The following is a 25,002-nucleotide window of genomic DNA, read 5'->3' on the forward strand; positions in this document are numbered from 1 at the left end:
AAATTATTCCTTGTGCTAGGAGTGATTTCACATAATGCCTGTTTCTTTTCGAAGGATTCCTGTTCTCAATCTTTGAGACATGATATTGTGTTCCTGCCTGTCAGCGCTGGTGCCATTGCTTTAGCCCATCTTTATATGCGACAAATATTGTTTCGCGTTTCATGGTTATCCGAGACACTTCCCTGCTGAAAAAAAGTTGTATGATGCAATAAACTCATACAGTTTATCATAGAAATATCATAGACTTATCACACAAATCAGAGAAAAGTATCGTTCAAATGTCATACATTTGTGTAAAATCATACTGTCATCATAGAGATGTCACAGAATATCATACGAATTGTATGATATATCATACAGATTGTATGATATTCTATGATTCTGATTCAGATTCAAACTTTATTTCGACATCAGACGAAACACAGAGCCTGATGCAGGGACAGAAGCTAAAGGCTAATGGTGCCTGACGATCGAGGCCTCTGACCCTACACAGCTCACAGCGGTACAGATACAATACGCATCTTAGAAACAAAAGAAATAAATTGTGCCTCCCAGCTGTAGTCACAAAAGTTAAGAAAACGCAACATTTGACACCTGTACATAAACATATTGCATATACAGGTGCACACACAAACAAGTCACACATAATAGGACGTTACCCAAATAACTGGAATAAATTATCACAAATAACTGCTGTACAAAATAATACATAAATACATAATGCACTTTTTAAATTGTCAGTGAAAACTTCATAATATTGTTTGAAACGACACAAAAGCAAGATACAAGCAACTGATAAAGTCATTTTGAGTTAAACAGAGTTTTGTGTTTCTTTTATGAGACGACAGGGAAACATGAAAAACACTGTTCAATTATGACTATATTTAATTTGACAACATAACAATAGCTCCCTAAGTTGACATTTAAATACTTTTAATTTGCATTCAAAGTTTAGCTTGCCTTAAAATTTGTTTAAGATGGTAGGTATTTGATACGCCATTTTCTGTCTTCCATAATTTGTTCGGATTTTTGGTGTACGGTGTTTTCGGTGCCTCAAAAGGTATTCAGCGTTTTCGGAGGCAATAATTCCGTACAGTTTCTCCTGGTGTATTACTTGCAGTGCTTTGAAATAATACGACTGGTCTGCCTTTAGGATGTTGTGTTTTTTAAATAGAGGAGCGGTTCTTAAAGGGACACTGAGGAGAAATTGAAGTTGGCTTGTATCGACAGAATACCAGCTCCTGATTACAAAAACGCCACTCATACTGACAACAAAGCTCTTGTAACGTAGAAAAGAGCAAGAACCAAAATACAGGTATCGCCGCCACAGGCCAAACTCGCAAGTACAATCGTGATGACGTCATAGGACAAAGCAGTGTTGCTAGAACCAATGGTTCTAGCAACTCTAGGACCCGAGAAGCCACAAATCCCTGAGGCGCAGCCAATGCATGCGCAAATCTCCTTGACGTCGCCAGATGGCGCCACGTGCCCGGCTGCTACGCGCGCTCCTGAAGCATCGCGACAAATCAGCGCCTGTTTTCCGGCGGTAGGCGGGCTCCCGGTATTCCGCTAGCGGTAACAAGGTACACGGTATGCTAAAGGTGTCTATTTGCGAGAACTTCGTTGACGACTTCGAGAACGAGATCCATCGTAACGCTGGCAAAACGCCAGTGCAAATGTAATCGAAGCGACTGTAGCGACGGCCGCAATAGCCGATAGATGCCTTCAACGTGCGGCCGGCGGTAGCTTTCTTTTCGGCTGCTGCTAGGCCGCACTGCTGGCAGCCAGAAATCACGGAGTCTGCGTTACGTCATGTGCACGTCATGTTTCACGTCTCTTAGTCCTCTGTCGTCATAGACGAATCCCAAGTTTGAATCAGAGCGGCGGGAAAATCTTTTTCAACTTCGAATCCAAATTTCTTAGAAATAAATGCATCTTTCGCTGCCGGCCAAGTGGCAACAAAGCCATGACATGCCGAACTATCGGATTTTACTATAAAAAAATATTAATAGTGCTCTCCTCAGTGTCCCTTTAAGTCCTGTGGAATGCCACGATAAGATTCGAAGCAGCGCAGGATTTTCTTCTGTAAAGTAATCAGCTTAGTATAATTGTATTGTGTAGTAGTGCCCCAAACCATTAAGCCGTAGGTTAGTTAGGAATAAAAAGGTGAGTAATAAATATTCTTGTTCAGCCAGAGAGGTATGAGCGCAGATATTCTGTAAAGACATCCAACTGTGCGAGCAAGTTCTACACTTAGGTTTCTTACGAGTATAGACCAGCTCAAGTCTTCCTGAAACCAAACCCCGAGAAATTTTTGTGCCTGAACTTGTCTTATCAAGGTCTTCTCGAATTTCACGTTAAGGTTGTGGTGAAGAGGTTTGTTGGTGGGACGAAATATGACATATGTTGTTTTTGAGGCATTTAATCTTAACTTATTCCTTCTTAACCAGTTTGAAAGTGGTACAAGGTAGTCATTTACAGAAAATTCTAATGTCATTAGGTTATGTGAAGAGAAGAAGACATTGGTATCATCTGCATACATTATAGCTTGAGCAGAACTATCTATTTCGATAATGTCATTAATATAGATTAAAAATAGTAATGCGCCCAATATTGATCCCTCTTGTACTCCTTGTTTTAGCTTCGCAAGTGTTGATACTGCATCATTAATTTTCACCAGCTGATAACGACCATTCAAATAGCTATTTAGAAGATCTAGTGCAATACCTCGGACACCGTACCTTGATAATTTGTTGAGTAATAAGCCGAACTGTATGGAATCAAAAGCTCGAGAGCATGTTCAGTCGATCGATGCTTGCGAAAGCCATACTGACATTGAGTTATTACCTGATGCTTTTCAAACAATAAAACTAGTCTCTCGTGAATGACGCTTTCAAATATTTTAGATAATGCAGGAAAGACAGAAATGGGTCGGTAGTTTGATAAAGTATTTGTATCACCTCCTTTGAATTTGTATCACCTCCTTTGAAGTTTTTGCATCATAGAACTTTCTTTCAGCAGGGTTGCGACACGATAGTTCGTGCGTTCTTGAAAGCTAATTTAAGTACTATTTTGCCTTTTCTCATTGCCTCTTCTAATATTTGTGGTCGTTCGTGTTTATGGGTGTCAATCCATGAGGTCTATTTCGATGTTCGTTTCTTACGGGTTCGCTTTGCTCCTGAGTTCTTGTTTTCAGTACCGCCGAAACGGTTGTACAGGACGCACATCCTCCGTCAAGAGTATACCGCAAAAGCCTGCTGTGTGCCTGATTATGCACCTTCAGCGACCGCAACCTCTACAGAGAGGAATGGCTTCGCGTCGTCAAGCCTTCCAAGATTTCGACGGCTAGATGTGCTAGGGAGCCCCGCTAAACAGCTTAGAAGCAATCCCCTTGGGCTGTATACTTTTGACGGGGACTGTACATAAAATATTACGTAAAAGGCCTTTCTCGCCCTGTACAAATACTTTATTCTATACGCTACACACACAGACATTGCCTGTTGAAACATGGCAAGAGGACAAGAGCATTCTTGTGTCTTGGGTAAAATGCCGCCTCTGTGACGTTCCAGTAACATAGAGCGTTGCTGCATCGATTGTAAACACGCAAAAATGTCTGGGATGCCCTGCAGCTGCAGTGGACATCGAAGAAGCGAATTAATTTCGCTGCTCATGCTGCAGGATGCCTTACTGCACTGGTATTTGTTGATGAACCCCTTGATAAGTCCTTTCTTACTGGACCGGTATTGTGCATCTGTTGCATCAATATCATCCCACATTCATCGACTAATACTACATATCAGGGAAATATATGCCCAGACAGACTCCATACCGAATCGGCAGCCTGTCTTGATGATATGCACAGCCTCGCCTGCATTGTGGTGTTTTGCTGCCTCGGGTAGCCTTGACACTACTTACCAAGTGTTCACGGTGCAGCTGTTAGTAGATCGACAGCCTTCTTGCCTGGACGTGTGTTTTTTTTTCTTTTGCCAGATTTAGTATTGCTTCCTAAACACTTTATGAATAGTTCACGTACATTGAACAATATTTCGCTCTAATGAATGCTACGTTTAAAAAAAAAGTGACGATGGCCGCGTGGTGCAAGACTTCGACGAACGAAGTTGATCTGCTTGCGCCGGCTGTGATTAGAATCCAGCTTTCAGGAATCCAGGATAATTCCCAGTGGTGGAGCAAATTTTAAATGAGGGAATAATTACGGACTAACAGCCCTTGTTAGCTCATTTGATACAACGGCCGCCCCAGAGAGGCAGTGGCACCGGGTTCGACCATCGTATACCAGAACGGATTATAACTCAACTACGGCATATAGCTTTCTTGCGGTAGCCCTAAGGCTGCAGTTGGGCTGAAATCAGATTCCAAGCATGGCGCGAGATGTGGAACCACTATTCGTTTGAAGTCTAGAGTTTGACGGAAACCCGTCTGGTCGGGATGGTACATGACGAAATTAGAAGGCGCCGACCAAAAGAAAAGATGAGATGACGTTTCGGCTCCCCCACGGGAGCCTTGTTCACAATGAGGCAGAACGTAGCTGCGTTGTCCATTTTATACACAGCGCAAGAGCGAACCCAGGCACCTGGCGTAGATTGGGGGCAAGTTCCCGTCATTCCGATTAAGCGAATGCGCTGCCGTCTGGATAATGAGCGATTCCAGATAGAAGCGTGATATCTTGTCCTTTTCTTTTTCGATCACACGTGCCTCTGCCCTGTCTATGTTGTGTTTGGCGGACACTGAGTGCTCGGCAAGCGCATTTTGATCTGCGCGCCAGTTTTTGACGTCATTCTTGTGATCACGCAGTCTCCGCTCAAAGTCACCCGACTCGCCAATGTACACAGACGGGCAGTCCGCACATGGGATCGAATAAATAACACCTGGGAACTTTTCCTTCTTCAGTTTATCTTTGACGTGCACAAGCTGACTCCTCAGCTTTCGAGCGTGTACATGTGCGGTCTTTACATTGTATGACCGTAATATGCGCGCCAAAGGTTCGCTGATGCCAGGGACATAGGAAATCGCGGCTCGTTTCTGGGTTTCGGGATTTTCCTGCAGCCTGGGACGTTCCAATTGACGCTGTACAGAGTCTATGACGTGTACAGGATAGCCACAGGTGGACAAGTCTCGTCGTACACATACATCTTCAGCAATCCGGTCTTCTCCTCTGGAACACACCTCTTTTCGTCGGAGGAGCGAAGACACCACGGAACGTTTCTGGCAATCAGGGTGAACGGACTTAAAATGGAGATAACGGCCGGTGTGCGTGGGTTTCCTGTAAACAGTGAAGTTTAGACGTGAGGACTGTCTCGAAACGAGAATATCTAAAAACGGGAGATGGCCGTCGATTTCCTCTTCAACGGTGAACTGTATGCTAGGTTCCAAGCTGTTAAGGTGAATAGCAAAGTCATGTAATGCTTCTTTCTTCAGGATGCAAGAACAGTCATCCACGTACCTCAGGAACACCTTCGGGGCAGGCGTGAAGGACGCAAGGGCGCAGTCTTCGATTTCTTCCATGGTCAGATTGGCGACCGTCACGGAAATTGATGCACCCATGGCGGCTCCATGAATCTGCCTGAACGGGACACCCTCGAAAGTGAAGTACGTGTTTGACAGGCAGAATCTGAGAAGGCGGGTCAAGTCATGCACATCTATCGGTGTTCTTTCTGGCAGTGATGGGTCTGATTCAAGGACGGCTGTGCAACTTCCACGGCAAGGTCAATCGGCACACTCGTGAAGAGTGACTTTACGTCGAATGAAACCATGATTTCTTCGGCGTTGATTTCAAGGTTTTGAACCTTTTCGATGAAGTTATGGGTGTTGCGTAGGAGTGTTGGGCTCCTGCCGACGAGAGGGGAGATAACTTTGTGCAGAAACTTGGACAGATTCTGAAGCGGCGAACGCGTGAAATCCACTATGGGGCGCAAAGGGACGTCAGGCTTGTGAATCTTTGGTAAGCCGTAGATCGCCGGGGCTGAGCCATTGTGGAACAAGAGGCAGTAGTACAGCGACCTACGCTGCGGGGGCACCATTCGAAAGACATCGGCCAGCAATTTCTGTAGTTCTCTCTGCACCTTGGCCGTCGGATCTCGAGCGAGACGAGCGTAAGTGCTACCGTCCTCCAAGAGGGCCAGCATTTTCTTTTTGTAGTCGCCCTTATCTAGAAGCACAGTGGCATTCCCCTTGTCCGCCGGAAGTATCACAATATCTGGGTTAGTACGGAGGCTTGTAATAGCTTCTTTTTCTTGGCGCGTAAGGGGAGAGATCGATGAATGCAAGCGTAGCTTGGAAAGGACACTCATCACGCGTGTGCGGGCTTCTTCTCGACGCGACGGTTCAACCTGGTTTAAAGCATTCTCTGCAGCACATATAACCTTCCTGGCGTCGGGGGCGGGACCAGTGTTCTCGATACCGTGAACGAATAGTTCACGGTATCGAGAACAAATCTTCGATAAGCGGGAGAAGGTAAAAGCATGGAATATAGCTGCCGCCATAACCGGCCTCTTCACAAGTAAACTGCGGTGCGTCAAGATAGTTTATTTCTCGCGGATCGCTGAAGTTACGTTACACCGCTATCCACGGGGTCCTTCTCCGGCGTTGGCGTCAAGGGTTTGAATATAGCTGTGGAAAACTTTCAAATACAATTTCATCAGCAATAATAAATAGCAAGTTTTATATATCCTCCTTGGCATAGTCAGAGCGAGTCACAGAATCAATTTTCACTCAAAACAAAAGCTGGCCCGAGTCATCCTAAGGGAACACTGAGGCCAATTAACGCTGTCCACTTTTCATTTTCCGTAAAAATTGACCCTATGCGGCTCTTTCCGGGTATGTTGAGAAGACGCGTTAATTGCTGAGAACACTGCATGTAAAATTTCCCTCGCGGCTTACGCCAAACACGTGGCGTCTACATCGAAAAGGACTCCGGTGCGATGACCGCTTCAAAGTGAATGGCGGTTTAGCCTATAGCGTCCAACAGTGAAAAAAATAAAAAAGCTGTATTGACACACCGCAGTTGAGAAATCGGCCGGTGGTGGCGGCACCCGCATTTCTTTTCTTTTTTTTTCTAGCTTATAAAAGCTCATTTTTCAGTGAAAGTAGCGTACTCGCTTTTAGAACGTGATAATCTACCGATACAGGCCACCTCTATTTGTCGTCAATGTCGCCTTCATATTTCGGAGACACTTTGCCCGTCCTTACCCTCAACGATGTCGTTAATTCATAAACGCCAGTAATTCATCAAACGAAGCAACAACAGCGCGAACGCGCCATAATCAAGGTGGAGGCACAGTGGGACTCTGTTCATGGGCCCCATGAGTGATACACTTCATTGTCGTTTATTAATTATCAGCATCACGGGCAATAATATTTTCTACAAACAGCATGGTGCGTTTACTTTTGTCCTGCTAAGAGGCATGAATCAAGTGAAAGAAAATCGCTAAATTAGATTTTGTGAAGCCCCCAATGCACTATTAATTTTAATTTTTTTTATTGCATGAGAAATGATATTTCCCCACGTTCATTACTACAGAATTAGCGGCATATAGTTACCTCATCACCGACAACGAAAATGTGATGTCGTTCATCCAAGTTAAAGGTTTGGCTGGAAAGCCCTACGGAGGCAAAAATTAACAGCTCATGTCAAATCTGGCCAAAATCTTTCAAGCCCAGTTTTAGCCCAGTAATCTTAAGGGATTGAAAATGTCGCAAAAAGTTATCAACGTCCAGTATTTATTCTCTAATGGTCCGTTCAGAGCAGAAGTATTAAAAACTTACGAAGTATATCAGAACACCGCTACATAATTAACAATAGCTAATTTTCGTGATTTTTTTTTCTTCAAGGTCGACAAAACTGGGCATAAATACGCAGACCCATGAAGGAAATCAGGACCGCATTTCGAAACCGTTCCATATTTTGCTAATGCAGCGTTACTATCAGCAGCATCTCTGAGAGCTAGAGCTTAGGTCTTGTTTTTATTAATATGTTGGAAAAGACTGCGTCTTCTAGTATATCCGCAGTACTTGATGTCATGTGAGCAGAAATTAAAATTATTTACATTTTTACGGTCTGTAATAAAAGTGATGCGACGGGCATCACAGGATTAAACCAAGTACAATAATTATCAAAAATTCAGAAAAGAAAGCGCCCAACGTGGGGCTCGAACCCACGACCCTGAGATTAAGAGTCTCATGCTCTACCGACTGAGCTAGCCGGGCGACGAGTCACCAGGGAGTAGGACGTACTAGTGCATATTTCCCTCGACGATCAGGTGGTGATTGTTATGATCTTCTATTCGCGGTAGACCAAACGGCTCCCGAGCATTTACCTCTCAGGGCACGCGCGTTCAGCACTTGGAGCCCTGCCAACTGCTACGGGAAGCGGAGATACTGATCAGCAGAGGAGAAAGCAAAAACAAGACTACTAGGAAGCCCAGTAAGGTGGCTGACTGTATACTATCGCGTGCAGCCTCGTCGACGTTGCACGCTTCGGTAAGGTTAAGACAACTGACTGGTCGCTCAGGTTTCGCTCGACACACAAAACAGCGTAGCCGCGTCCAAGTGAGCGCCACAGACGGAGCATGATGTCGGCCGAACTGCATCCTTAAGTCTGCGTGCATTTTACCGATTCATCAGCACTCTGTTTTGCACGGATTAAGAAACAGATAGCGACAGAGAATTCCGCAGCATCCCGGCATATGACAGGGTTGGGCAACTGCTGCGACAGACACTTTGACGGCGGTGAGCTTCGGCTGAGCAAACTGTTCATCCCGACTCCCTGTCTTCTGTTCCTGCTTTTAATGATGCCCGCATTGCCCCGAAAGTCATGCATGCAGAAAGTCGCGCGACGGAAAAGCAACGACATATGCGTTGATACACGGTAAGCAGCACCAAGACAGCCGCGGCAGTACGTCACTTGAATATACGCTCATCCCAAACGCCTGTGTTCAATACCGGCCAGCGTTTCCTGGCTAAACGCTCAAAACACCACTATATGCTGTGCGAGATCAGCGCACGTTAAGAACACCAGGGAGTCTCTCCACTACGGCGTTTCTCACAGCCCATGTGTCACTCCGGGAAGTTAAAGCCCACAATTTAAGATTTTTAGAAGCTATTTTCTATAATTTTAGTTAGCTGGTAACAACGCACTACTGTGTTAACGGCAACGTTTGCGAGTGCGGAAGCCTGTGTTTTATATAAGTTCTTCGTGGCTTCTACATTAATAAAAACTTTGGTGAAGTCGCCTGTACCCTTAGCGAAAAAGAGGATGTGCTAAAAATGCATTTCAAACGTATTGTATTAATTTCATATTTATTTCGCCTTTTTTTGTCCCTATCCTTAAACTGCAATACGAATGCTTTCTAAGTATGTTAGGAATAATATTTTAAACGTTCTTAAATATAGGTGAAAAGTACATTTTTGCCCGCTTAGCATATCTATAATGCATTAAAAATATAATAAAAATATACATTTGAAATATACTAAATATATACATTTAATACATTAAAAATATGTTTACTCGGGCTTAAAGAAAGTCTACTGGGCGGCTCCATGGAATGACACGGGTTAATTCTTCAACTGGAGAACAAATCGTACACGGGTATTTATCATTAATCAACAGGAGTCTGATATTATAAGGTGACGTGATTGAATGGGAACGGCAGATACCTACACACAGCATACCAAGACGACAGCGACACAGCAAACAACAAATCCTTCGACAAGCGCTATACTTGGCTTGCCGTATATATACCCAGCGAAAGCGACGCACTATTTTGCACGGTGAGGCCTTTTTTTGCGCAAATACTGTGGGCTGCCAAATTATCGCAGAAGTACCCTACTGGTCGCGTTTCTGGGGTTAATTGAGAACGGAATTGCTAGTTGAAACTTGCGTCAGGCACAGGTCAGGAGTCGAACTGTCAACCAACAGATACATGGGCGTGTAAGGGAGCCGGTCTGCCCTGCCAGACGGGGTCATTTCCGCTGGCTTATTCGGACCCAGAAGTACCCAAGGCGCTTTTGCTGGTATAATGCTATCACGTTCTCACACGGAAATGTTCGAATGACATTGAGTGGAATGACATTCGAGAATAGGAATGACATTCGGACTCGACGGACTGCCGCGGTGCTGCACGACACTTTCGAAACGCATTCGAAAGCCTCAGCTCGTTTTCAGTGTACAGCGACGACGACGACGGCGGTCACACTAGTCCGAAAACGACAGTATATATCACTCTGAACAACAGCATGTAATTATAGTGAAATATCTAGTTTACTATAATATGATTCTAGAGGGACACGTTTTTCAGGCCAACGACACCGACGAATCCGGTCGGCGGCTGAGCGGCTTGTCGGCGGCTGAGCGAGAGCACGGTGATGAGGCGGCGGTGTGTATATGCTCGCGGTTCTAAATGAGCGAAACGAACGGCTATATTTCACGTGTGCACTCCTGAACACTCACCAGTGATAAGCGCTTGCCAAATCAATTTCAGTCGACGACGGCTCTGTTCCCTTCCGCGACGACTAGGCCCAGCGAGTTCGCAGGGTTGGATCTGTGATTTCGGCGGTTGTGAAGAGCGAATCACAAGCTTTAGCGAATGCAAATAGTCACCAGGTGTAGTTTTGGCAACAGTGACCTGAAATCAACTATTGCTTACATCGCAGGGCACGCGTACGATGAACGGGAATCGCCGGTGTGACCCAGACTGCCGAGCCGTGCTTTACGGCCAGGAGCAGTCGTCGCCGTCGCTAGCTTGTGGATAACAGTCGCCAGACATACTTCTGGATAAAGTAGTTTAAAAAAAAGTACTGGTCACGTAGGAGAAAGCCGGGACAAGAAGCGAGAAGCGCCAGTCCTGCGCGATGCCAACAACCCGGCTTTCTCAGGCGTGCGATCGCATCATCGCTTCCCACACATTGTCGCACTGCGTAAACAAGCACGAGTACAACCAGTAAAAAAGAAAACAGATTGTTTTATAGAACGAAAGCGCAGATTGCGTTTTATGTTATGTTATGTAAACAAGCGATGTAAACAACAGTATGAGTGCAGTTGTCCTCATCGGCGCACTCCCGGGGAAATTTCATGCTGACGCGGTTAATATTCTTTGGCGTAATATTATCTTCAAGCACTCCCTTAGACAGAACACGTGTAGCATCGTTAGATGACATTTGGTTGGAAGGCATTCGAAGCGCCCGTGTAGCAGGGGTATAAGTGGTGATCACCTTCCTGCTAGAAGTTACCATAAACGAAAGGATGACAAGAAAGGGAAAGTTTCACTCTTCGCTGAAACGTCATTTCGAGCCCTAGATTGTTCCACGGTAGCTTGAAGTGTAATGCAAATATGTTTACGCGGACAACCCATTTGTTAGAATTTAAATATACTTCAGACGGATTATTTGCGTATTTACGAAAGTACACTTTAAATAGATGGCCAGCACCAAAATGCGATCCCGAAACTCGATTTTGAGCATTAGATTGTTCAACGACAGCTTGTAGTGCGCTGCAAACATGCTAATGCGGACTGCCAATTTGCTAGAATTTCAGTGTTCTTTGGACGAATTAATTGCGTATTTACGGAAGTACACTTCAAATACATTGACGACATGCAAATGCCATTTCCCGAAACGCGATTTCGAGCACTCGACTGTTCAACGGCAGCTAGAAGTGTGCAAAGACGTTTAAAAGGACTGCCCGTTTGTTAGAATTGAAGTATATTTCGGATGAATTAATTTCATATTTACGAAAGTTCACTTTTAATACATTGACAAGATGCTAAAACTACATACATATACGTTTACAAGGGCTGCCCGTTTTTTAGAATTGAAGTATACATTCGATGAATTAATTTCATATTTCCGAAAATACACTTTTAATACACTGACAAGATGCTAAAACTGCATACATATTTTTTCACGTATTTGAAAAGTGCTCGAAGTATGCTTTAAGTGAGGTATTCTTGGCACATTTTAAAAATATATTTCGAATACCAAGCATGAAATTTCAGGAACGTATTTCCTACATATTTTTAGTGCATTCATGAATACAAAATATGTTTAAAATACAATTTAAATAGCCCACCGTATATTCCAAACGTATTAGTTTTTGCTAAGGGTAATTATTTCGCAACGATAGGTTGCGCATGAACGCCTCGAAAATTGAAATAAAGAAGGAGACGCAGCATTTCGTGGGTTCCATAATAACACCAACGTTTGTAGGACGATGATAAGAATTAGTAAATATCTAGCAGCTCTGCTACACTGAGCGTGTATATATCTAAAAGAAAGAACACTCCGTCGAGCCGGATTCGAACCAGCGACCTATGGATGTCCATAGTGCGAAGCCTCCTACAGTCCACCGCTCTACCAACTGAGCTATCGACGGGGACGGAGGTGCAGGCAACTTCTTTTCCTCAAGTGCGTCGTGTTGTTTGTGACGCACAGGAAAGCTCGAACCCGGGCTCCATTTGGTAGCGTGTTGAGTCGTCGGGCTGAGGAAAGTCTGAAGCTTCGAAGATTGGGGAAATACGAAAACAAGCAGGTTTAATGGCAAGAAACTAAGACACTTATTTACATAAATTTATAAAAGAAGAGCAAGGAATCAAAAATTAAGAGTTCATGACGTCGATCGACTGGATGAGCCTTTTTCCCAGGGCCCAGAGCGTTCGTGCTCACTTTGGGCGCAGGTTAAATAGCCCAAGGCACTGCCCTTTCACCAGGCGGCAATTCATCGTGACACAAAAGGTCGGCACCACACGACAAGCCAACGAAGACACCTGTTGAGAGCCCACACGTGGGAACTGGCGAGGAGGAGCGTAAGTCCGCATCTTTGTCGCACTGCGAGGCAACCATACTGTTGTCAGCTCGCGTCCATCGAACACAGGTGTGGCCTGATGACGTCGCAGCCGCAGCTGCGCCGGCTTCCTCTGATTCGTTCGGGTTTTTTTTTTTTTTTCAGACGAGGGGCAACCTTTCTTCCCCTGTCGTCGGTTGCTTCTCGAAGATCGTTGGCACCGAGCCGAGCGTGGGAATAGCATCCATCGACCATTTCCCAGCTGGTCATTCTTTTTGGTGGGGTCATCTTGGGGGTGAACGACCTTTCGAAATATCCGCTGTTGAATCCACCACCGTTTCATCGCGGGTCTCAAGATGGGTCGTAACAGCTACCTCCCCCGCCAGACGAGTCTCGGCGGGTAGCAGTCATCGCTGCTGCACGAAGAGACGACTTGGGCTAATTGCGCGCAGAAGTATGCCAGAAGCCCTCTGCCGCTCGCAACGTGGTAATCTATTACGTCGGCCAATTCTTTGAGGCGTCTCTGGAACTTCAACCACATGCTCAAGCAAGCACTCAACTTCCCTCCGAGCAAACCAGTTCCAAAAGATGGAGCTACAATCTGGTTAAATAGCCGTTGAGAAAAGCCCACACTGCAACTTCTCAGGACCCACGTAAGCTAAGAAAACCAAAAGTGCTACGATACACATTAACACTCAAAAACGCTCGAAAAAAAAAAACTGAGTAGCAATTTTGGTTACATGAAGTGCACCCCGGACTGCTTAGAAAGAACGGCTAAGTGCGTCCGCGTTTCCATTTAATTTGCCCTTCTTGTACCTTATCTCAAAATGATACTGCTGCAGAATCAGGCTCCACCTCAGAAGGCGGCTGTTCTTTGATGTCGAACTTTGCAGCCACGAAAGGGGGCAATGGTCTGTCTCTACGACGAATTTGAAGCCTCCGAGGTAGCATTGTAATTTCTGAATAGCCCAAACAATGCAAGCGCACTCTTTTTCCGACGCGCAGTACGCCATCTCTCGAGAGCTGAGTTTTCGGCTTAGGTAGAGCACGGGATGTTCGTTGCCGTTGTCATCCCTCTGGCAGAGAACTGCACCTAGCCCTCGATCACTGGCATCACAATGGACCGTGAATTCTCGGTCGCAATGAGGAGCTCGCAATATCGGGCGGCTAATCAGTGCTGCCTTCAAGTTTAAGAACGACGCTTCCTTTTTTTCGTCCAGACTACATTTGTCGGCTCTGTCCTGCGGAGAGAATCGGTCAGGGGGCTTGCCAAAGCTGAATAATCACGGATGTAGTGATTGTAATATCCCGTGAGCCCTAAGAATGCCCGAATGTCCATCTTTGTTCTAGGCCGCGGGTAGTCTGCCAACGCCGAGATCTCAACCTCAGTGGGTTTCCTGAAAATTGGCCCACGTTGTGACCCAAATAATCCACTGTTGCTCTCGCAAGGTAACACTTCTCGGCCTTTACAGTGAGCCCAGCTTGACGCAAACGGCTTAGCACTGCTCTCAGATGCGATACATGGTCCGCCCATGAATGTGAGAAGACAGCAATGTCATCCAAGAAGGGCACCGCAAATGCTTCACAGCCCTTCAGAACCCTATCCATGAGGCGGTAAAAACAAAAGGGAGCATTTTTGAGCCCGAAGCTCATCATTGTTGGTTGATAGCTTCCCGCTGGAGTGACGAAAGCTGCGCATCTGCTGGCGCGCTCAGTGAGCGGCACTTGCCAGTACCCTCGAGTAAGGTCTAGCGTGGTTACATAGGCTGCTCGGCTGACCTGTTCCACTCTCTCCTCGATATTGGGAATAGGATACACTTGATCCTTGGTGAGAGTATTTAACTTCCGATAGTCTACTACCGGCCTTGGGTCTTTACCCGGAGCTTCCACCAAGATCATAGGCGAACCGTATTCGCTTTCGGAGGGCTTGATTACTCCTAACTCCAGCATGCGCTTTACCTCCCTATCAAGGATATCTCTCTGCCTAGGAGAGAGTCGATAGCACCTTGACCGCACTGGCCTCTCGGAGGTTAACTCGATATCGTGCTTAATCAAATCAGTCCTTCCTGGCCTGTGTACGGAGCAGTCATCAAACTCTGCTATCAGTTCGCCGAAATCAGATAACTGATTTTCTTTTAGTTCTCCTCTCTGCTTAGTCCTCTTGAGAAGTCCCTGCGCGCTGCTTTCCTCCCCGCTTAGACAGATAAGGTTGTCTTCCATCTCCTCAGGAAGGTTAAGCGTTAGATTTACCGCTGCTTCTCCCTGTACGTAAGGCTTCATTAGGTTGCAATGGTAAATGCGCACTTCTTTGCGCTTTCCTGGGGTTTTCACCACGTAATTGGTGTTACAGAGCTTGGCAACTACTTCTGCAGGCCCTTCCCACTGCACTTCGAGCCTATTTTGCCTTGAAGCTCTCAGCAACATTAATTTTTCACCGATGCAAAACATCCGTTGACGAGCTGTCCGATCATAATAGACCTTCGAACGAGCCTGGGCTGACTTCATGCTGGCCTCCACGAGTTCTTTAGAGTTATGTAGACGATCCAGCAGAGTCAAGACGAACTCTACTACTGTCGGGTCTTCCCCGCGCCCTTCCCAGGCTTCGCGTACCATTCGCAAAGGTGAGCGCAGTGACCTTCCGTACACCAACTCGGCGGGGCTAAATCCTGTGGATTCATGCGGCACTGACCGCAAAGCGAAAAGCGCTGCAAGTAGGCATGCGTCCCAGTCGCGTTTGTTTTCGTAGCATAGTCCCCTAAGCACACGCTTTAGAACAGAAGGCCACCTTTCTATGCTGTTGCTCTGCGGATGATGGATTGAGCTATGCACTATCATGCCGCATCGCTCTAGAAATGAGGTAGTGAGGGCACTTGTGAATACACTACCCTGATCACTTTGGATCTCGGAAGGAAATCCGACTGGAGCAAAGACTGATAACAGTGAATCCACGACGCTCTCTTACGTCACCTCGCGCAGCGCGACAGCCTCTGGAAACTTCGTGGCAGGGCATAACATGGTGAGGATATAACGACACCCTGTCTCTGTCACGGGAAGTGGCCCAACTACGTCTGTCACCAACCGGTGAAACGGCTCAGTAATGATTGCGACTAACACCATCGGTGCTTTCCATTTATCTTGCGCCTTTCCGACCCGCTGGCACGTGTCGCACGTTCTCACAAAACGCTCCATATCCTTAAAACATCCAGGCCAGTACTACTCTTGCAAAAGCCTCTGCTTTGTCTTCGTGATTCCCAGGTGGCATGACCACGAATTGCCGTGAGAAATTCGAAGTAAGTCTTGTCGGTACTTCTGCGGAACGACTAATTGGTCTCGCTCCTCTCCCCGCTTATCCGTGTATAAACGATAAAGCACACCGCCTCTCATTCGGAAAGCAATATTTCCCTTTGCTCTCTTATTTGTTCTGTGGAGCTCTCTGATCTCCTGTATTGTCTGGTCATTGGCTTGCTCCATAGCCAGCTCCTCTCGGTTCCCGCTCAGGAGCGTCGTGAAACTACTTGACACTGGCGGCAAAAGGGCACTATCGATGATTTCCTCGTTCTGCGGTTCGTTAAGCTCATCACCAGTTGGTTGACCGGTCTCGGGGGCCTCACTAGCGCGATTTCCTGAACCCTGTTCATCCGTTTCCTCCACCAGTTTCACTGCTGTTTCCTCCGTAGGGGAATTCTCCTGAGTAAGCTGTGTTGCAAGTTCTCGCGCCTTCGAACGTGTTAATGCCTGCACCACTCGGTCTCCAAAAAGGATCCCCTTCTCCCTTAGTAACATATCAGATTTGTTGGAAAACAAATACGGATAGCATTTAGGTAGCTTTCCTGAAACTGCAGCTTCGGTTGTAAGCGTACCGAAAGGGCTCTCAATTACCACTCTCGCTATAGGCAAGCACACGCTGTGCTCGTCCACAACCTGGCGGATCCATGAAAATTGGCCTGCGTAATAGGATGGTGACACATACGACGGATGGACAACATCCATCGTTGCGGCTGAATCGCGCAGCACCTTGCATGGCTTCCCGTTCACTACCAGGTCATGCATGTAAGGTTCCAGCAGCTTCCGGCGCGAAGCGTACTCTTCAACGAGTTCGGCAGCTTTCGTCGCCGACGCTACGTTGCCCCGGTCCCTTAGCCAATTTCTCTCCTCTTCAGGGAGGCAGTTGTAAAACTGCTCCAGCAAAATTCCCTCAACTACAGCGTTCCGGTCACTATATGACTCCGTACTCTTTAGCCACTCAACCAAGTTCACTTTCAAATTGTATAAGAAATCGGGATAGCTCTCGTCCCTCGACTTCTTAGCTCCCCGAAATCTTTGCCTGAACGCTTCGGCGCTAAGTCTATACTTTCGTAGAAGGCAAGCCTTGACCTTCTCGTAGTTGTCCGCGTCCTCCTTGCTGAGCCGCGCGACAATCTCCGCTGCCTCGCAGGGCAGAACCGTCAGTAACCTTTGAGACCAAGTCTCTTGACTGTAGGCGAGGTTCTCGGAGGTTCGTTCAAAATTTGCAAGATACAGACCGATATCCCTTGATACCACATATGGCTGCATGTGCTTAGACATCTTGAACCCAGTCTCCTTGCTGAGAAGAAGTACCACTTGCTGGGGACAATTGTCCGACCTCTTGCTCAACTCCATTTCTAACTTACGGAGCTCAATCTGCCGCTCCATTCTTTTTGCTTCATTCTCCTGCTCTTTCTTATGTCTGAGCTGCTCTTCGTCCCGCTCTTTCTTTTTTTTTTGTTCGATGAGGCTCCACGCTTCAATGAGCTCCTCATCATCTGCCCCCAAATCAGTAATGGCCTGAATTATCACGGGTTTTCGTGCCAAACCCCTTGTCTCAATCCCCAATTCCTCACACAACTGCAACAGGTCCGGCTTCTGCAGCTTCTGCAGGTCCATGATAGATCTGAGTCTGGGCTATTTCCAAAACCACTACGCCAAAAATACCAAACCTCTAGGATTTAAGTACAGGTCCCTACCAGTTCTAAAATTTAACCCTCTTTTAGAAGCTGGCTCACATCAGAGGAAAAGCCAAGCACTCACCCACACATGTGATCATGTCCTGAGACAGCTGCCCTCTCGCTGGCCTACCGTTGTTGCCGCTTGTAGCTTCACATCCAACCGCTGATCACCAGTTGTTGTGGCGCACAGGAAAGCTCGAAACCGGGCTCCATTTGGTAGCGTGTTGAGTCGTCGGGCTGAGGAAAGTCTGAAGCTTCGAAGGTTGGGGAAATACGAAAACAAGCAGGTTTAATGGCAAGTAACTAAGACACTTATTTACATAAATTTACAAAAGAAGAGCAAGGAATCAAAATTTAAGAGTTCATGACGTCGATCGACTGGATGAGCCTTTTTCCCAGGGACGAGAGCGTTCGTGCTCACTTTGGGCGCAGGTTAAATAGCCCAAGGCTCTGCCCTTTCACCAGGCGGCAATTCATCGTGACACAAAAGATCGCCACCACACGACACAGCCAACGAAGACACCTGTTGAGAGCCCACACGTGGGAACTGGCGAGGAGGAGCGTAAGTCCGCATCTCTGTCGCACTTCGAGGCAACCATACTGTTGTCAGCTCGCGTCCATCGAACACAGGTATGGCCTGATGACGTCGCAGCCGCAGCTGCGCCGGCTTCCTCTGATTCGTTGCGGTTTTTTTTTTTTTCAGACGAGGGGCAACCTTTCTTCCCCTGTCGTCGGTTGCTTCTCGAAGATCGTTGGCACCGAGCCGAGCGTGGGAAGAGCATCCATCGACCATTTCCCAGCTGGTCATTGCGGTGCCGTTCTTAGTTTTTGTATTTAGGGTAATGAGCTCAAAATATTATTACCTCATGCAGATGATCTCGTGTTTTTCTGTGCTGACAAGAAGTTAGTCGTTTAACGGAGGAGTTCATCTGTTTCAGATGCACGGATAAATTGTTCTAAATGCTGAGATGGTTTACACCTGTTGAATATGCTGGTGTTGCATGTACGCGTAAGCCATCATAGTACCATGACGTTCGATTAAAATTCTATAACCGAAGTGCGCTCGTTCATCCGTTCATGTCGTTCATCCAAGTTAAAGATGTGGCTGGAAAGCCCTACGGAGGCAAAAATTAACAGCTCATGTCAAATCTGGCCAAAATCTTTTAAGCCCAGTTTTAGCCCAGTAATGTTAAGGGATTGAGAATGTTGGATAAAAATTATCAACGTCCAGTATTTATTCTCTAATGGTCCGTTCAGAGCAGCAATATTAAAAACGTACGAAGTATATAAGAGCACCGCAACATAATTAACAGCAGCTAATTTTCGTGATTCTTTTTTCTTCAAGGTCGACAAAACTGGGCATAAAAACGCAGACCCATGAAGTAAATCAAGACCGCATTTCGAAACCGTTCCATATTTTGCTAATGCAGCGTTACTATCAGCAGCATCTCTGAGAGCTAGAGCTTAGGTCTTGTTTTTATTCATATGTTGGAAAAGACTGCGTCTTCTAGTATTTCAGCAATACTTGACGTCGTGTGAGCAGAAATTAAAATTATTTACATTTTCACGACCTGTATTAAAAGTGATGCGCCGGGCATCACAGGGTTAAACCAAGTACCATAATTTTCAAAAATTCAGAAAAAAAGAGCGCCCAACGTGGGGCTCGAACCCACGACCCTGAGATTAAGAGTCTCATGCTCTACCGACTGAGCTAGCCGGGCGACGTGTCAGTAGGGAGTAAGACGTACTATAGTAGGATACAACTTAAAAAAACAGCAGTTGCTAACACTGGGCCGCGGTCCGCGGGGTCTTCTATTACTCCGCTGGCCATTCCCAACAGTAAACAAAATTAGCTTTTTAATGTTTGACTATTCATAATTTTTCTGTTGCGATAAAACTTCTTGTTTAGGTAACAAGAAACGTTAAACCAGCGGACTACTTCTTCGTCGTGGAGGAATTCTGTGCGCGGAGGCTGAATGTGGGCGGAGCTTCACTGCAGACTTAAGTTGTATCCGACTATAGTGCACATTTCCCTCGACGATCAGGTAGTGATTGTTATGGCCTTCTATTCGCGGTAGACCAAACGGCTCCCGAGCATTTACCTCTCAGGGCACGCACGTTCAGCACTTGGAGCCCTGCCAAGGGCTACGGGAAGCGGAGATACTGATCAGCAGAGGAGAAAGCAAAAACAAGACTACTAGGAAGCCCAGTAAGGTGGCTGACTGTATACTATCGCGTGCAGCCTCGTCGACGTTGCACGCTACGGTAAGGTTAAAACAACTGACTGGTCGCTCAGGTTTCGCTCGACACACAGAGCAGCGTAGCCGCGTCCAAGTGAGCGCCACAGACGAGTGCGGAAGCCTGTGTTTCATATAAGTTCTTCGTGGCTTCTACATTAATAAAAACTTTGGTGAAGTCGCCTGTAATTATTTCACAATGATGGGTTGCGCATGGACGCCTCGAAAATTGAAATATAAAAGGAGACGTAGCATTTCCTGGGTTCCATAATAATACCAACGTTTGTGGGACGATGGTAAGAATTAGTAAATATCTAGCAGCTCTGCTACACTGAGCGTGCACTTATCTAAAGAAAAGGACACTCCGTCGAGCCAGATTCGAACCAGCGACCTATGGATGTCCGTAGCACGAAACCTCTACAGTCCACCGCTCTACCAACTGAGCTGTCGACGGGGACGGAGGTGCAGGCAACTTCTTTTCCTCAAGTGCGCCGTGTGTAGCCCTTGATTCAGAAGGCCGCGTACCTGACTGTTTACCCTAGAGGGGACAATGGCCCCAGGTGGCCTGAGCTGCAATTTACGCCTCCCCGTGTTCTGCACAACTTTCTTTCGTCGTTCAGCTTTCTCTTAATTCTTAGTTTCTCTAGCCACTTTAATTGGTCCTGCTTTGATATTTTATTCTCTTTGCATCCATTGAACTTATTCATTTAAACATGCCTTTTACACGACCGCAAGAGATACAAACTGATATATTTAGCTGACTGTTAGTAATAGCCGGTTCCGTGTAAGCGGTACACGTCCCTCCATGACGCACATAACACGGGGTCTTGTCTGTCCCGCCCATTGGCATAGCCATCCTACCCGCGCTGTGCTGCAAGCCGCTGCTCGATAATCGACGGTAGACGGGGGAGAGAGCAGGTCACATGACACGTGTGGTATGGAGTGACGTGCACTGCTGGGCGGTGCAACGAGGGCGCAAAAGAAGGGCGCGCGAGATGACCAGAATTTTTTTAGCCACAGCGCCAGAGCTATGACGGGTTCGAAATTCTAAAAACTGATAAGTTTATCACTAATGGCCAGCCACGAATCTCCATTTGCATTTCCCATACGGTCATGAAAAACGAATAATTGAAGGGATAGTGACGATCGCGGCAATGCAAGAAAATAAATGGACAAAAAAGAACGCCCAAAGTGCCTTTAGAACCGGACGACAAAATGAAAAAACGACCAAAAAAAATCTCCCAGCGCAGAAAGTAAGGGGAGCAAATTTCAACGCAAGCCACCAGAGGCCATTGCTTTGCCTACGGATACCCTTCCAAGCTGACTCCTGAATTAATGGCTGCCTACGGCGCACTTGAGGAAAAGAATCCGACTCCCGCTTCGTCCCCGTCGATAGCTCAGTTGGTAGAGCGGTGGACTGTAGAGGTCTCGTGCTACGGACATCCATAGGTCGCTGGTTCGAATCCGGCTCGACGGAGTATTTTTTATTTACTTTTCAGTAAGTGCCTACTCGCACGGTGTAGTATATTTCCTGTATTATTACCGCCAGCAACCTGTCGCTAAGCCACTCCGCGTGCTTGGCTTTGTCGCACTGAAACTTGAAAGTCACGCATTGAGCTACTGCTCGTACAAAAGCGTAATTTGCTGGGTTCATAGTGCGCATAGATGGAACCAGCTAAGACGGACGCAGGACAATAAATAGGAGACACAAGCACACTGCAACGCTGGGCTTACAACGGATTTATTGCAATGATGAAAACAACATTATGCTTTTCCTGCGATTGCGCACAGGCCGAACAAGGTGATGGAAATTTATATACGATAATAAAAACTGAAACAGCACTGATGGATGACTTCTTATTCTTTCTGTTTAAAGCCAAAGTCTCAAGAAGAAGGGCCTCGCAGCCTAATTTGTAAAAGTGATGGTAAAGACAAACTACGATTAGTTGACGACTACAGACCTATCATGCTTTCTAAAGTAGGTCATAAGATTTTCGCAAAAGTCGGCAACGTGTACTTTGATTTGAAATTACAAGACATATGGCTTGAAGGGCCCATCAATATGGTCTAACTTTATGTTGCGCGTATAGTTTTTCAATGTTGCTGCGACCTTGCAAAGGCGTTTTATCGAGTGTGCCACTCATTTCTTTGCTCTCTTTTAGAGCAGGTCAATCTGGGTTCAGTTCTATCCCAGGGAGTACGTCTCTGTTATACTGACTGCTCCACACGCTTGATCGTTAATGGCTGTCTTTCATCAACCGGTGCCCATTCTGTCTCCGGCGAAACAAGGTTGCCCGTTGTCTCCGCTGCTCTTCGCTTTGTACTACTTAGAGCCGCTGTGTATGAGTACCCTGAATTGTGGTGCCGTTCGTAGTTTTTGTATTTAGGGTAATGAGCTCAAAATATTATCACCTCATGCAGATGATCTCGTGTTTTTCTGTGCTGACAAGAAGTTAGTCGTTTAACGGAGGAGTTCAGCTGTTTCAGATGCACGGATAAATTGTTCTAAATGCTGCGATGGTTTACACCTGTTGAACATGCTGGTGTTGCGTGTACGCGTAAGCCACCCAAGTACCATGACGTTCGATTAAAATCCTATAACCGGAGTGCGCATTGCTGGAAAGAACGCATGCCAACCCTACAGCGCTAAGACCAGATTTCTGTACCTCGTGGTCTCTCGATATTCCGTAGAGCGACGACATGTAACCTGTTTCTGACCACACTAATATAAAATGTTGCGAAAATTATTCCTTGTGCTAGGAGTGGTTTCACATAATGCCTGTTTCTTTTCGAAGGATTCCTGGTCTCAATCTTTGAGAGATGATATCGTATTCCTGCCTGTCAGCGCTGGTGCCATTGCTTTAGCCCATCTTTATGTGCGACAAATATTGTTTCGCGTTTCATGCTTTTCCGAGACACTTCCTACATGATAGTTCGTGCGTTCTTGAAAGCTAATTTTATTACTATTTTGCCTTTCCTCATTGCCTCTTCTAATATTTGTGGTCGTTCGTGTGTTATGTATGTTAATCCATGAGGTCCATTTCGATGTTCGTTTCTTACGGGCTCGCTTTGCTCCTGAGTTCTTGTTTTCAGTACCGCCGAAACGGTTGTACAGGACGCACATCCTCCGTCAAAAGTATACCGCAAAAGCCTGCTGTGCGCCTGATTATGCACCTTCAGCGACCGCAACCTCTACACAGAGGAATGGCTTCGCGTCCTCAAGCATTCCAAGATTTCGACGGCTAGATGTGCTAGGGAGCCCCGCTAAACAGCTGAGAAGCAATCCCCTTGGGCTGTATACTTTTGACGGGGACTGTACATAAAATATTACGTAAAATACCTTTCTCGCCATCTACAAAGATTTTATTCTATACGCTACACACACAGACATTGCCTGTTGAAACATGGCAAGAGGACAAGATCATTCTTGTGCCTTGGGTAAAATGCCGCCTCTGTGACGTTCCAGTAACATAGAGCATTGCTGCATCGATTGTAAACACGCAAAAATGTCTGGGATGTCCTGCAGTGGACATCGAAGAAACGAATTATTTTCACTGCTCATGCTGCAGGATGCCTTACCGCACTGGTATTTGTTGATGAACCCCTTGATATCTTCTTTCTTACGGGACCGGCATTGTGAATCTGTTGCATCAATATATTCCCTCATTCATCGACTAATACAACATATCAGGGAAATATATGCCCAGACATACTCCATACTGAATCGGCACCCTGTCTTGATGATATGCACAGCCTCGCCTCCACTGTGGTGCTTTGCTGCCTCGGGTGGCCTTGACACTACTTCCCAAGTGTTCACGGTGCAGCTGTTAGTAGTTCGACAGCCTTCTTGCCTGGACGTGTTTTTCTTTTTTTAAACCAGATTTAATACTGCTTCCTGAACACTTTGTGAATAGTTCACGTACATTGGACAATATTTCGCTCTAATAAATGCCACGTTTAAAAAAAAAGTGACGATGGCCGGGTGGTCTAAGACTTCGACGAACGAAGTTTATCTGCTTGCGCCGGCTGTGATTGGAATCCAGCTTCCAGAAATCCAGGAGAATTCGCAGTGGTGGAGTAAATTTTAAATACGGGAATAATTACGGACTAACAGCCCTTGTTAGCTTATCTGATACAACGGCCGCCCCAGAGAGGCAGTGGCATCGGGTTGGACCAACGTATACCAGGACGAATTTTCTTCTTTCTTGCTTCTTGCGGTAGCCCTAAGGCTGCACTTGGGCTGAAATCAGATTCCAAGCATGGCGCGAGATGTGGAACCACTATTCGTTCACAGTATCGAGAACAAAGCTTCTACAAGCGGGAGAATTAAGGTAAAAACATGAAATATAGCTGCCGCCATAACCGGCCTCTTCACAAGTAAACTGCGGTGCGTCAAGATAGTTTATTTCTCGCGGATCGCTGAAGTTACGTTACATCGCTATCCACGGGGTCCTTCTCCGGCGTTGGCGTCAAGGGTTTGAATATAGCTGCGGAAAACTTTCAACTACAATTTCATCAGCAATAAATGTGCCTCTTGCTGTAGTACAGACGTCAGCATAGCCAGAGCGAGTCACACAATCAATTTTCACTCAAAACAAAAGCTGGCCCGAGTCATCATAAGGGAACACTGAGGCAAATTAACGCATCCACTTTTCATTTTCAGTAAAAACTGATTCTATGCGGCTGTTCCTGGGTGTGCATGAGAAGACGCGTTAATTGCTGAGAACACTGCATTTCAAATATTCCTCGGCACTTACGCCAAACACGTGGCGTCTACATCAAAAAGGACTCCGGTGCGATGACCGCTTCGAAGTGAGTGGCGGTTTAGCCTATAGCGTCCATCAGTGCCAAAAAAAAAAGCTGTATTGACACACCGCAGTTGAGAAATCGGCCGGTGGTAGCGACACCCGCATTTCTTTTTTTTTTCTAGCTTATGAAAGCTCATTTTTCAGTGAAAGTAGCGTACTCGCTTTTAGAACGTGATAATCTACCGATACAGGCCACC

The 25,002-nt window shown here is 46.2% G+C and overlaps 5 non-coding genes across 5 annotated transcripts; 1 reads left to right on the forward strand and 4 right to left on the reverse strand.

The window, feature by feature from the left end:
- Positions 1-8,150: 8,150 nt before the first annotated feature.
- On the reverse strand, positions 8,151-8,223 carry TRNAK-CUU (transfer RNA lysine (anticodon CUU)). The gene has a single exon. It is a non-coding gene; the product is annotated as a tRNA-Lys (tRNA).
- Positions 8,224-12,293: 4,070 nt separating this feature from the next.
- TRNAY-GUA (transfer RNA tyrosine (anticodon GUA)) lies at positions 12,294-12,385 on the reverse strand. The gene is given in 2 exon segments: positions 12,294-12,329; positions 12,349-12,385. It is a non-coding gene; the product is annotated as a tRNA-Tyr (tRNA).
- Positions 12,386-19,408: 7,023 nt separating this feature from the next.
- TRNAK-CUU (transfer RNA lysine (anticodon CUU)) lies at positions 19,409-19,481 on the reverse strand. The gene has a single exon. It is a non-coding gene; the product is annotated as a tRNA-Lys (tRNA).
- Positions 19,482-20,360: 879 nt separating this feature from the next.
- On the reverse strand, positions 20,361-20,451 carry TRNAY-GUA (transfer RNA tyrosine (anticodon GUA)). The gene is given in 2 exon segments: positions 20,361-20,396; positions 20,415-20,451. It is a non-coding gene; the product is annotated as a tRNA-Tyr (tRNA).
- A 932-nt stretch (positions 20,452-21,383) lies between these two features.
- Positions 21,384-21,474, forward strand: TRNAY-GUA (transfer RNA tyrosine (anticodon GUA)). Its single transcript is given in 2 exon segments — positions 21,384-21,420; positions 21,439-21,474. It is a non-coding gene; the product is annotated as a tRNA-Tyr (tRNA).
- The last annotated feature ends 3,528 nt before the right edge of the window (positions 21,475-25,002 follow it).

Source organism: Amblyomma mixtum, chromosome 2 (assembly GCF_055824585.1).
Source record: "Amblyomma mixtum isolate Tamu chromosome 2, ASM5582458v1, whole genome shotgun sequence".
Classification (NCBI taxonomy): Eukaryota; Metazoa; Arthropoda; class Arachnida; order Ixodida; family Ixodidae; genus Amblyomma; species Amblyomma mixtum.